Source organism: Limanda limanda, chromosome 16, assembly GCF_963576545.1.
Source record: "Limanda limanda chromosome 16, fLimLim1.1, whole genome shotgun sequence".
NCBI classification, from domain to species: Eukaryota; Metazoa; Chordata; class Actinopteri; order Pleuronectiformes; family Pleuronectidae; genus Limanda; species Limanda limanda.
In genome coordinates this window covers 191,154-203,048 of record NC_083651.1, presented here as the reverse complement: position 1 = coordinate 203,048, position 11,895 = coordinate 191,154, and positions in this window count along the sequence as shown.

The following is an 11,895-nucleotide window of genomic DNA, read 5'->3' as shown; positions in this document are numbered from 1 at the left end:
TAGGGGAAAATGATCCTGCCTCCTTTAAAAAGGTGGCAGGAGGTGCACGGTCCTTCACTCCAGGGGGCTCCCTGGTCCCCATTTGTCACAGGTCCTGTGCCCTTAAACTAGTAATGTAGTTATTACACGCTGTGATTACAGATACGTGGACTATTTATATTAAACTTTAAACGAACTTTTTACAAATATACATTTTTTATGCTTAAGTCTCTCCACTCGTCCGAGGGAGGGTTCGTGGCTTAGTCAGGTAAGTAAATTTTGGTTTAGTCTGGAAGCCCTGTCGCGACGTTTCGAAATCTTTTGTTTCTTCATCAGGCAAGGGCAGGTAAGTATGTCAGTTCGAATTAGTCATGAGTTGTCCCCATTGTGAGTCTCTGTGAGAGCTTGTGTCCCTGCTTTTATATCCCATCTAGCTCCTCCCCTTTGAAGAATTTCCCAGTCCAGAATTTCCCAGTTCCTTGGCATCACAGTTTCCCTTTTTCATCTCAATCCTTTACTATGCTTTTGTTGTGAATTCAGATTAATAGCTCCAGTTATATAATATTTGGGATTTTTTATCACCTACATAACCATACTACACCAAGTTGGGTGGGGCATTTCAGTGTACTTTTTGCCATATTTTTGGTCTATACTCCTGTTACTTCCCAATTAAAGATTTTCAAACCAATTGGTGTGGAGTCTTCGTTTTCGTTCAACAACAAAGTAGTTGGGTGAGGTTATTACAGATAAATTGCCCTGCTTAGGGGTTAGAGGTTAGGTTCAGGCAAGGGGTCCTATGGTTAGGGTTAGAATAGAGGGTCTCGGATTAGGGATAGGGGTTTCATGACTGTCTTCTCAAATTAGAGTTGAAGTCCAGAACATTTGACTAAGAGAGTCATTAAAAGCACAAGACTACTGGACTGAGGACCAGGAAGCGAGAACCCGGAGGAGGCACTGGCGGGTTAGGATAGGGGAAAATGATCCTGCCTCCTTTAAAAAGGTGGCAGGAGGTGCACGGTCCTTCACTCCAGGGGGCTCCCTGGTCCCCATTTGTCACAGGTCCTGTGCCCTTAAACTAGTAATGTAGTTATTACACGCTGTGATTACAGATACGTGGACTATTTATATTAAACTTTAAACGAACTTTTTACAAATATACATTTTTTATGCTTAAGTCTCTCCACTCGTCCGAGGGAGGGTTCGTGGCTTAGTCAGGTAAGTAAATTTTGGTTTAGTCTGGAAGCCCTGTCGCGACGTTTCGAAATCTTTTGTTTCTTCATCAGGCAAGGGCAGGTAAGTATGTCAGTTCGAATTAGTCATGAGTTGTCCCCATTGTGAGTCTCTGTGAGAGCTTGTGTCCCTGCTTTTATATCCCATCTAGCTCCTCCCCTTTGAAGAATTTCCCAGTCCAGAATTTCCCAGTTCCTTGGCATCACAGTTTCCCTTTTTCATCTCAATCCTTTACTATGCTTTTGTTGTGAATTCAGATTAATAGCTCCAGTTATATAATATTTGGGATTTTTTATCACCTACATAACCATACTACACCAAGTTGGGTGGGGCATTTCAGTGTACTTTTTGCCATATTTTTGGTCTATACTCCTGTTACTTCCCAATTAAAGATTTTCAAACCAATTGGTGTGGAGTCTTCGTTTTCGTTCAACAACAAAGTAGTTGGGTGAGGTTATTACAGATAAATTGCCCTGCTTAGGGGTTAGAGGTTAGGTTCAGGCAAGGGGTCCTATGGTTAGGGTTAGAATAGAGGGTCTCGGATTAGGGATAGGGGTTTCATGACTGTCTTCTCAAATTAGAGTTGAAGTCCAGAACATTTGACTAAGAGAGTCATTAAAAGCACAAGACTACTGGACTGAGGACCAGGAAGCGAGAACCCGGAGGAGGCACTGGCGGGTTAGGATAGGGGAAAATGATCCTGCCTCCTTTAAAAAGGTGGCAGGAGGTGCACGGTCCTTCACTCCAGGGGGCTCCCTGGTCCCCATTTGTCACAGGTCCTGTGCCCTTAAACTAGTAATGTAGTTATTACACGCTGTGATTACAGATACGTGGACTATTTATATTAAACTTTAAACGAACTTTTTACAAATATACATTTTTTATGCTTAAGTCTCTCCACTCGTCCGAGGGAGGGTTCGTGGCTTAGTCAGGTAAGTAAATTTTGGTTTAGTCTGGAAGCCCTGTCGCGACGTTTCGAAATCTTTTGTTTCTTCATCAGGCAAGGGCAGGTAAGTATGTCAGTTCGAATTAGTCATGAGTTGTCCCCATTGTGAGTCTCTGTGAGAGCTTGTGTCCCTGCTTTTATATCCCATCTAGCTCCTCCCCTTTGAAGAATTTCCCAGTCCAGAATTTCCCAGTTCCTTGGCATCACAGTTTCCCTTTTTCATCTCAATCCTTTACTATGCTTTTGTTGTGAATTCAGATTAATAGCTCCAGTTATATAATATTTGGGATTTTTTATCACCTACATAACCATACTACACCAAGTTGGGTGGGGCATTTCAGTGTACTTTTTGCCATATTTTTGGTCTATACTCCTGTTACTTCCCAATTAAAGATTTTCAAACCAATTGGTGTGGAGTCTTCGTTTTCGTTCAACAACAAAGTAGTTGGGTGAGGTTATTACAGATAAATTGCCCTGCTTAGGGGTTAGAGGTTAGGTTCAGGCAAGGGGTCCTATGGTTAGGGTTAGAATAGAGGGTCTCGGATTAGGGATAGGGGTTTCATGACTGTCTTCTCAAATTAGAGTTGAAGTCCAGAACATTTGACTAAGAGAGTCATTAAAAGCACAAGACTACTGGACTGAGGACCAGGAAGCGAGAACCCGGAGGAGGCACTGGCGGGTTAGGATAGGGGAAAATGATCCTGCCTCCTTTAAAAAGGTGGCAGGAGGTGCACGGTCCTTCACTCCAGGGGGCTCCCTGGTCCCCATTTGTCACAGGTCCTGTGCCCTTAAACTAGTAATGTAGTTATTACACGCTGTGATTACAGATACGTGGACTATTTATATTAAACTTTAAACGAACTTTTTACAAATATACATTTTTTATGCTTAAGTCTCTCCACTCGTCCGAGGGAGGGTTCGTGGCTTAGTCAGGTAAGTAAATTTTGGTTTAGTCTGGAAGCCCTGTCGCGACGTTTCGAAATCTTTTGTTTCTTCATCAGGCAAGGGCAGGTAAGTATGTCAGTTCGAATTAGTCATGAGTTGTCCCCATTGTGAGTCTCTGTGAGAGCTTGTGTCCCTGCTTTTATATCCCATCTAGCTCCTCCCCTTTGAAGAATTTCCCAGTCCAGAATTTCCCAGTTCCTTGGCATCACAGTTTCCCTTTTTCATCTCAATCCTTTACTATGCTTTTGTTGTGAATTCAGATTAATAGCTCCAGTTATATAATATTTGGGATTTTTTATCACCTACATAACCATACTACACCAAGTTGGGTGGGGCATTTCAGTGTACTTTTTGCCATATTTTTGGTCTATACTCCTGTTACTTCCCAATTAAAGATTTTCAAACCAATTGGTGTGGAGTCTTCGTTTTCGTTCAACAACAAAGTAGTTGGGTGAGGTTATTACAGATAAATTGCCCTGCTTAGGGGTTAGAGGTTAGGTTCAGGCAAGGGGTCCTATGGTTAGGGTTAGAATAGAGGGTCTCGGATTAGGGATAGGGGTTTCATGACTGTCTTCTCAAATTAGAGTTGAAGTCCAGAACATTTGACTAAGAGAGTCATTAAAAGCACAAGACTACTGGACTGAGGACCAGGAAGCGAGAACCCGGAGGAGGCACTGGCGGGTTAGGATAGGGGAAAATGATCCTGCCTCCTTTAAAAAGGTGGCAGGAGGTGCACGGTCCTTCACTCCAGGGGGCTCCCTGGTCCCCATTTGTCACAGGTCCTGTGCCCTTAAACTAGTAATGTAGTTATTACACGCTGTGATTACAGATACGTGGACTATTTATATTAAACTTTAAACGAACTTTTTACAAATATACATTTTTTATGCTTAAGTCTCTCCACTCGTCCGAGGGAGGGTTCGTGGCTTAGTCAGGTAAGTAAATTTTGGTTTAGTCTGGAAGCCCTGTCGCGACGTTTCGAAATCTTTTGTTTCTTCATCAGGCAAGGGCAGGTAAGTATGTCAGTTCGAATTAGTCATGAGTTGTCCCCATTGTGAGTCTCTGTGAGAGCTTGTGTCCCTGCTTTTATATCCCATCTAGCTCCTCCCCTTTGAAGAATTTCCCAGTCCAGAATTTCCCAGTTCCTTGGCATCACAGTTTCCCTTTTTCATCTCAATCCTTTACTATGCTTTTGTTGTGAATTCAGATTAATAGCTCCAGTTATATAATATTTGGGATTTTTTATCACCTACATAACCATACTACACCAAGTTGGGTGGGGCATTTCAGTGTACTTTTTGCCATATTTTTGGTCTATACTCCTGTTACTTCCCAATTAAAGATTTTCAAACCAATTGGTGTGGAGTCTTCGTTTTCGTTCAACAACAAAGTAGTTGGGTGAGGTTATTACAGATAAATTGCCCTGCTTAGGGGTTAGAGGTTAGGTTCAGGCAAGGGGTCCTATGGTTAGGGTTAGAATAGAGGGTCTCGGATTAGGGATAGGGGTTTCATGACTGTCTTCTCAAATTAGAGTTGAAGTCCAGAACATTTGACTAAGAGAGTCATTAAAAGCACAAGACTACTGGACTGAGGACCAGGAAGCGAGAACCCGGAGGAGGCACTGGCGGGTTAGGATAGGGGAAAATGATCCTGCCTCCTTTAAAAAGGTGGCAGGAGGTGCACGGTCCTTCACTCCAGGGGGCTCCCTGGTCCCCATTTGTCACAGGTCCTGTGCCCTTAAACTAGTAATGTAGTTATTACACGCTGTGATTACAGATACGTGGACTATTTATATTAAACTTTAAACGAACTTTTTACAAATATACATTTTTTATGCTTAAGTCTCTCCACTCGTCCGAGGGAGGGTTCGTGGCTTAGTCAGGTAAGTAAATTTTGGTTTAGTCTGGAAGCCCTGTCGCGACGTTTCGAAATCTTTTGTTTCTTCATCAGGCAAGGGCAGGTAAGTATGTCAGTTCGAATTAGTCATGAGTTGTCCCCATTGTGAGTCTCTGTGAGAGCTTGTGTCCCTGCTTTTATATCCCATCTAGCTCCTCCCCTTTGAAGAATTTCCCAGTCCAGAATTTCCCAGTTCCTTGGCATCACAGTTTCCCTTTTTCATCTCAATCCTTTACTATGCTTTTGTTGTGAATTCAGATTAATAGCTCCAGTTATATAATATTTGGGATTTTTTATCACCTACATAACCATACTACACCAAGTTGGGTGGGGCATTTCAGTGTACTTTTTGCCATATTTTTGGTCTATACTCCTGTTACTTCCCAATTAAAGATTTTCAAACCAATTGGTGTGGAGTCTTCGTTTTCGTTCAACAACAAAGTAGTTGGGTGAGGTTATTACAGATAAATTGCCCTGCTTAGGGGTTAGAGGTTAGGTTCAGGCAAGGGGTCCTATGGTTAGGGTTAGAATAGAGGGTCTCGGATTAGGGATAGGGGTTTCATGACTGTCTTCTCAAATTAGAGTTGAAGTCCAGAACATTTGACTAAGAGAGTCATTAAAAGCACAAGACTACTGGACTGAGGACCAGGAAGCGAGAACCCGGAGGAGGCACTGGCGGGTTAGGATAGGGGAAAATGATCCTGCCTCCTTTAAAAAGGTGGCAGGAGGTGCACGGTCCTTCACTCCAGGGGGCTCCCTGGTCCCCATTTGTCACAGGTCCTGTGCCCTTAAACTAGTAATGTAGTTATTACACGCTGTGATTACAGATACGTGGACTATTTATATTAAACTTTAAACGAACTTTTTACAAATATACATTTTTTATGCTTAAGTCTCTCCACTCGTCCGAGGGAGGGTTCGTGGCTTAGTCAGGTAAGTAAATTTTGGTTTAGTCTGGAAGCCCTGTCGCGACGTTTCGAAATCTTTTGTTTCTTCATCAGGCAAGGGCAGGTAAGTATGTCAGTTCGAATTAGTCATGAGTTGTCCCCATTGTGAGTCTCTGTGAGAGCTTGTGTCCCTGCTTTTATATCCCATCTAGCTCCTCCCCTTTGAAGAATTTCCCAGTCCAGAATTTCCCAGTTCCTTGGCATCACAGTTTCCCTTTTTCATCTCAATCCTTTACTATGCTTTTGTTGTGAATTCAGATTAATAGCTCCAGTTATATAATATTTGGGATTTTTTATCACCTACATAACCATACTACACCAAGTTGGGTGGGGCATTTCAGTGTACTTTTTGCCATATTTTTGGTCTATACTCCTGTTACTTCCCAATTAAAGATTTTCAAACCAATTGGTGTGGAGTCTTCGTTTTCGTTCAACAACAAAGTAGTTGGGTGAGGTTATTACAGATAAATTGCCCTGCTTAGGGGTTAGAGGTTAGGTTCAGGCAAGGGGTCCTATGGTTAGGGTTAGAATAGAGGGTCTCGGATTAGGGATAGGGGTTTCATGACTGTCTTCTCAAATTAGAGTTGAAGTCCAGAACATTTGACTAAGAGAGTCATTAAAAGCACAAGACTACTGGACTGAGGACCAGGAAGCGAGAACCCGGAGGAGGCACTGGCGGGTTAGGATAGGGGAAAATGATCCTGCCTCCTTTAAAAAGGTGGCAGGAGGTGCACGGTCCTTCACTCCAGGGGGCTCCCTGGTCCCCATTTGTCACAGGTCCTGTGCCCTTAAACTAGTAATGTAGTTATTACACGCTGTGATTACAGATACGTGGACTATTTATATTAAACTTTAAACGAACTTTTTACAAATATACATTTTTTATGCTTAAGTCTCTCCACTCGTCCGAGGGAGGGTTCGTGGCTTAGTCAGGTAAGTAAATTTTGGTTTAGTCTGGAAGCCCTGTCGCGACGTTTCGAAATCTTTTGTTTCTTCATCAGGCAAGGGCAGGTAAGTATGTCAGTTCGAATTAGTCATGAGTTGTCCCCATTGTGAGTCTCTGTGAGAGCTTGTGTCCCTGCTTTTATATCCCATCTAGCTCCTCCCCTTTGAAGAATTTCCCAGTCCAGAATTTCCCAGTTCCTTGGCATCACAGTTTCCCTTTTTCATCTCAATCCTTTACTATGCTTTTGTTGTGAATTCAGATTAATAGCTCCAGTTATATAATATTTGGGATTTTTTATCACCTACATAACCATACTACACCAAGTTGGGAGGGTTAGGGTTAGGGTTAGGGTTAGGGTTAGGGTTAGGGTTAGGGTTAGGGTTAGGGTTAGGGTTAGGGTTAGGGTTAGGGTTAGGGTTAGGGTTAGGGTTAGGGTTAGGGTTAGGGTTAGGGTTAGGGTTAGGGTTAGGGTTAGGGTTAGGGTTAGGGTTAGGGTTAGGGTTAGGGTTAGGGTTAGGGTTAGGGTTAGGGTTAGGGTTAGGGTTAGGGTTAGGGTTAGGGTTAGGGTTAGGGTTAGGGTTAGGGTTAGGGTTAGGGTTAGGGTTAGGGTTAGGGTTAGGGTTAGGGTTAGGGTTAGGGTTAGGGTTAGGGTTAGGGTTAGGGTTAGGGTTAGGGTTAGGGTTAGGGTTAGGGTTAGGGTTAGGGTTAGGGTTAGGGTTAGGGTTAGGGTTAGGGTTAGGGTTAGGGTTAGGGTTAGGGTTAGGGTTAGGGTTAGGGTTAGGGTTAGGGTTAGGGTTAGGGTTAGGGTTAGGGTTAGGGTTAGGGTTAGGGTTAGGGTTAGGGTTAGGGTTAGGGTTAGGGTTAGGGTTAGGGTTAGGGTTAGGGTTAGGGTTAGGGTTAGGGTTAGGGTTAGGGTTAGGGTTAGGGTTAGGGTTAGGGTTAGGGTTAGGGTTAGGGTTAGGGTTAGGGTTAGGGTTAGGGTTAGGGTTAGGGTTAGGGTTAGGGTTAGGGTTAGGGTTAGGGTTAGGGTTAGGGTTAGGGTTAGGGTTAGGGTTAGGGTTAGGGTTAGGGTTAGGGTTAGGGTTAGGGTTAGGGTTAGGGTTAGGGTTAGGGTTAGGGTTAGGGTTAGGGTTAGGGTTAGGGTTAGGGTTAGGGTTAGGGTTAGGGTTAGGGTTAGGGTTAGGGTTAGGGTTAGGGTTAGGGTTAGGGTTAGGGTTAGGGTTAGGGTTAGGGTTAGGGTTAGGGTTAGGGTTAGGGTTAGGGTTAGGGTTAGGGTTAGGGTTAGGGTTAGGGTTAGGGTTAGGGTTAGGGTTAGGGTTAGGGTTAGGGTTAGGGTTAGGGTTAGGGTTAGGGTTAGGGTTAGGGTTAGGGTTAGGGTTAGGGTTAGGGTTAGGGTTAGGGTTAGGGTTAGGGTTAGGGTTAGGGTTAGGGTTAGGGTTAGGGTTAGGGTTAGGGTTAGGGTTAGGGTTAGGGTTAGGGTTAGGGTTAGGGTTAGGGTTAGGGTTAGGGTTAGGGTTAGGGTTAGGGTTAGGGTTAGGGTTAGGGTTAGGGTTAGGGTTAGGGTTAGGGTTAGGGTTAGGGTTAGGGTTAGGGTTAGGGTTAGGGTTAGGGTTAGGGTTAGGGTTAGGGTTAGGGTTAGGGTTAGGGTTAGGGTTAGGGTTAGGGTTAGGGTTAGGGTTAGGGTTAGGGTTAGGGTTAGGGTTAGGGTTAGGGTTAGGGTTAGGGTTAGGGTTAGGGTTAGGGTTAGGGTTAGGGTTAGGGTTAGGGTTAGGGTTAGGGTTAGGGTTAGGGTTAGGGTTAGGGTTAGGGTTAGGGTTAGGGTTAGGGTTAGGGTTAGGGTTAGGGTTAGGGTTAGGGTTAGGGTTAGGGTTAGGGTTAGGGTTAGGGTTAGGGTTAGGGTTAGGGTTAGGGTTAGGGTTAGGGTTAGGGTTAGGGTTAGGGTTAGGGTTAGGGTTAGGGTTAGGGTTAGGGTTAGGGTTAGGGTTAGGGTTAGGGTTAGGGTTAGGGTTAGGGTTAGGGTTAGGGTTAGGGTTAGGGTTAGGGTTAGGGTTAGGGTTAGGGTTAGGGTTAGGGTTAGGGTTAGGGTTAGGGTTAGGGTTAGGGTTAGGGTTAGGGTTAGGGTTAGGGTTAGGGTTAGGGTTAGGGTTAGGGTTAGGGTTAGGGTTAGGGTTAGGGTTAGGGTTAGGGTTAGGGTTAGGGTTAGGGTTAGGGTTAGGGTTAGGGTTAGGGTTAGGGTTAGGGTTAGGGTTAGGGTTAGGGTTAGGGTTAGGGTTAGGGTTAGGGTTAGGGTTAGGGTTAGGGTTAGGGTTAGGGTTAGGGTTAGGGTTAGGGTTAGGGTTAGGGTTAGGGTTAGGGTTAGGGTTAGGGTTAGGGTTAGGGTTAGGGTTAGGGTTAGGGTTAGGGTTAGGGTTAGGGTTAGGGTTAGGGTTAGGGTTAGGGTTAGGGTTAGGGTTAGGGTTAGGGTTAGGGTTAGGGTTAGGGTTAGGGTTAGGGTTAGGGTTAGGGTTAGGGTTAGGGTTAGGGTTAGGGTTAGGGTTAGGGTTAGGGTTAGGGTTAGGGTTAGGGTTAGGGTTAGGGTTAGGGTTAGGGTTAGGGTTAGGGTTAGGGTTAGGGTTAGGGTTAGGGTTAGGGTTAGGGTTAGGGTTAGGGTTAGGGTTAGGGTTAGGGTTAGGGTTAGGGTTAGGGTTAGGGTTAGGGTTAGGGTTAGGGTTAGGGTTAGGGTTAGGGTTAGGGTTAGGGTTAGGGTTAGGGTTAGGGTTAGGGTTAGGGTTAGGGTTAGGGTTAGGGTTAGGGTTAGGGTTAGGGTTAGGGTTAGGGTTAGGGTTAGGGTTAGGGTTAGGGTTAGGGTTAGGGTTAGGGTTAGGGTTAGGGTTAGGGTTAGGGTTAGGGTTAGGGTTAGGGTTAGGGTTAGGGTTAGGGTTAGGGTTAGGGTTAGGGTTAGGGTTAGGGTTAGGGTTAGGGTTAGGGTTAGGGTTAGGGTTAGGGTTAGGGTTAGGGTTAGGGTTAGGGTTAGGGTTAGGGTTAGGGTTAGGGTTAGGGTTAGGGTTAGGGTTAGGGTTAGGGTTAGGGTTAGGGTTAGGGTTAGGGTTAGGGTTAGGGTTAGGGTTAGGGTTAGGGTTAGGGTTAGGGTTAGGGTTAGGGTTAGGGTTAGGGTTAGGGTTAGGGTTAGGGTTAGGGTTAGGGTTAGGGTTAGGGTTAGGGTTAGGGTTAGGGTTAGGGTTAGGGTTAGGGTTAGGGTTAGGGTTAGGGTTAGGGTTAGGGTTAGGGTTAGGGTTAGGGTTAGGGTTAGGGTTAGGGTTAGGGTTAGGGTTAGGGTTAGGGTTAGGGTTAGGGTTAGGGTTAGGGTTAGGGTTAGGGTTAGGGTTAGGGTTAGGGTTAGGGTTAGGGTTAGGGTTAGGGTTAGGGTTAGGGTTAGGGTTAGGGTTAGGGTTAGGGTTAGGGTTAGGGTTAGGGTTAGGGTTAGGGTTAGGGTTAGGGTTAGGGTTAGGGTTAGGGTTAGGGTTAGGGTTAGGGTTAGGGTTAGGGTTAGGGTTAGGGTTAGGGTTAGGGTTAGGGTTAGGGTTAGGGTTAGGGTTAGGGTTAGGGTTAGGGTTAGGGTTAGGGTTAGGGTTAGGGTTAGGGTTAGGGTTAGGGTTAGGGTTAGGGTTAGGGTTAGGGTTAGGGTTAGGGTTAGGGTTAGGGTTAGGGTTAGGGTTAGGGTTAGGGTTAGGGTTAGGGTTAGGGTTAGGGTTAGGGTTAGGGTTAGGGTTAGGGTTAGGGTTAGGGTTAGGGTTAGGGTTAGGGTTAGGGTTAGGGTTAGGGTTAGGGTTAGGGTTAGGGTTAGGGTTAGGGTTAGGGTTAGGGTTAGGGTTAGGGTTAGGGTTAGGGTTAGGGTTAGGGTTAGGGTTAGGGTTAGGGTTAGGGTTAGGGTTAGGGTTAGGGTTAGGGTTAGGGTTAGGGTTAGGGTTAGGGTTAGGGTTAGGGTTAGGGTTAGGGTTAGGGTTAGGGTTAGGGTTAGGGTTAGGGTTAGGGTTAGGGTTAGGGTTAGGGTTAGGGTTAGGGTTAGGGTTAGGGTTAGGGTTAGGGTTAGGGTTAGGGTTAGGGTTAGGGTTAGGGTTAGGGTTAGGGTTAGGGTTAGGGTTAGGGTTAGGGTTAGGGTTAGGGTTAGGGTTAGGGTTAGGGTTAGGGTTAGGGTTAGGGTTAGGGTTAGGGTTAGGGTTAGGGTTAGGGTTAGGGTTAGGGTTAGGGTTAGGGTTAGGGTTAGGGTTAGGGTTAGGGTTAGGGTTAGGGTTAGGGTTAGGGTTAGGGTTAGGGTTAGGGTTAGGGTTAGGGTTAGGGTTAGGGTTAGGGTTAGGGTTAGGGTTAGGGTTAGGGTTAGGGTTAGGGTTAGGGTTAGGGTTAGGGTTAGGGTTAGGGTTAGGGTTAGGGTTAGGGTTAGGGTTAGGGTTAGGGTTAGGGTTAGGGTTAGGGTTAGGGTTAGGGTTAGGGTTAGGGTTAGGGTTAGGGTTAGGGTTAGGGTTAGGGTTAGGGTTAGGGTTAGGGTTAGGGTTAGGGTTAGGGTTAGGGTTAGGGTTAGGGTTAGGGTTAGGGTTAGGGTTAGGGTTAGGGTTAGGGTTAGGTTAGGGTTAGGGTTAGGGTTAGGGTTAGGGTTAGGGTTAGGGTTAGGGTTAGGGTTAGGTTAGGGTTAGGGTTAGGGTTAGGGTTAGGGTAGTTAGGGTTAGGGGTTAGGGTTAGGGTTAGGGTTAGGGTTAGGGTTAGGGTTAGGGTTAGGGTTAGGGTTAGGGTTAGGGTTAGGGTTAGGGTTAGGTTAGGGTTAGGGTTAGGGTTAGGGTGTTGAGGGGTTAGGGTTAGGGTTAGGGTTAGGGTTAGGGTGAGGTAGGGTTAGGTTTGTGGTTAGGGGTTAGGGTTAGGGTTAGGGTTAGGGTTAGGGTTAGGGTTAGGGTTAGGGTTAGGGTTAGGGTTAGGGTTAGGGTTAGGGTTAGGGGGTTAGGGTTAGGGGTAGGGTGTGGGTTAGGGTTAGGGTTAGG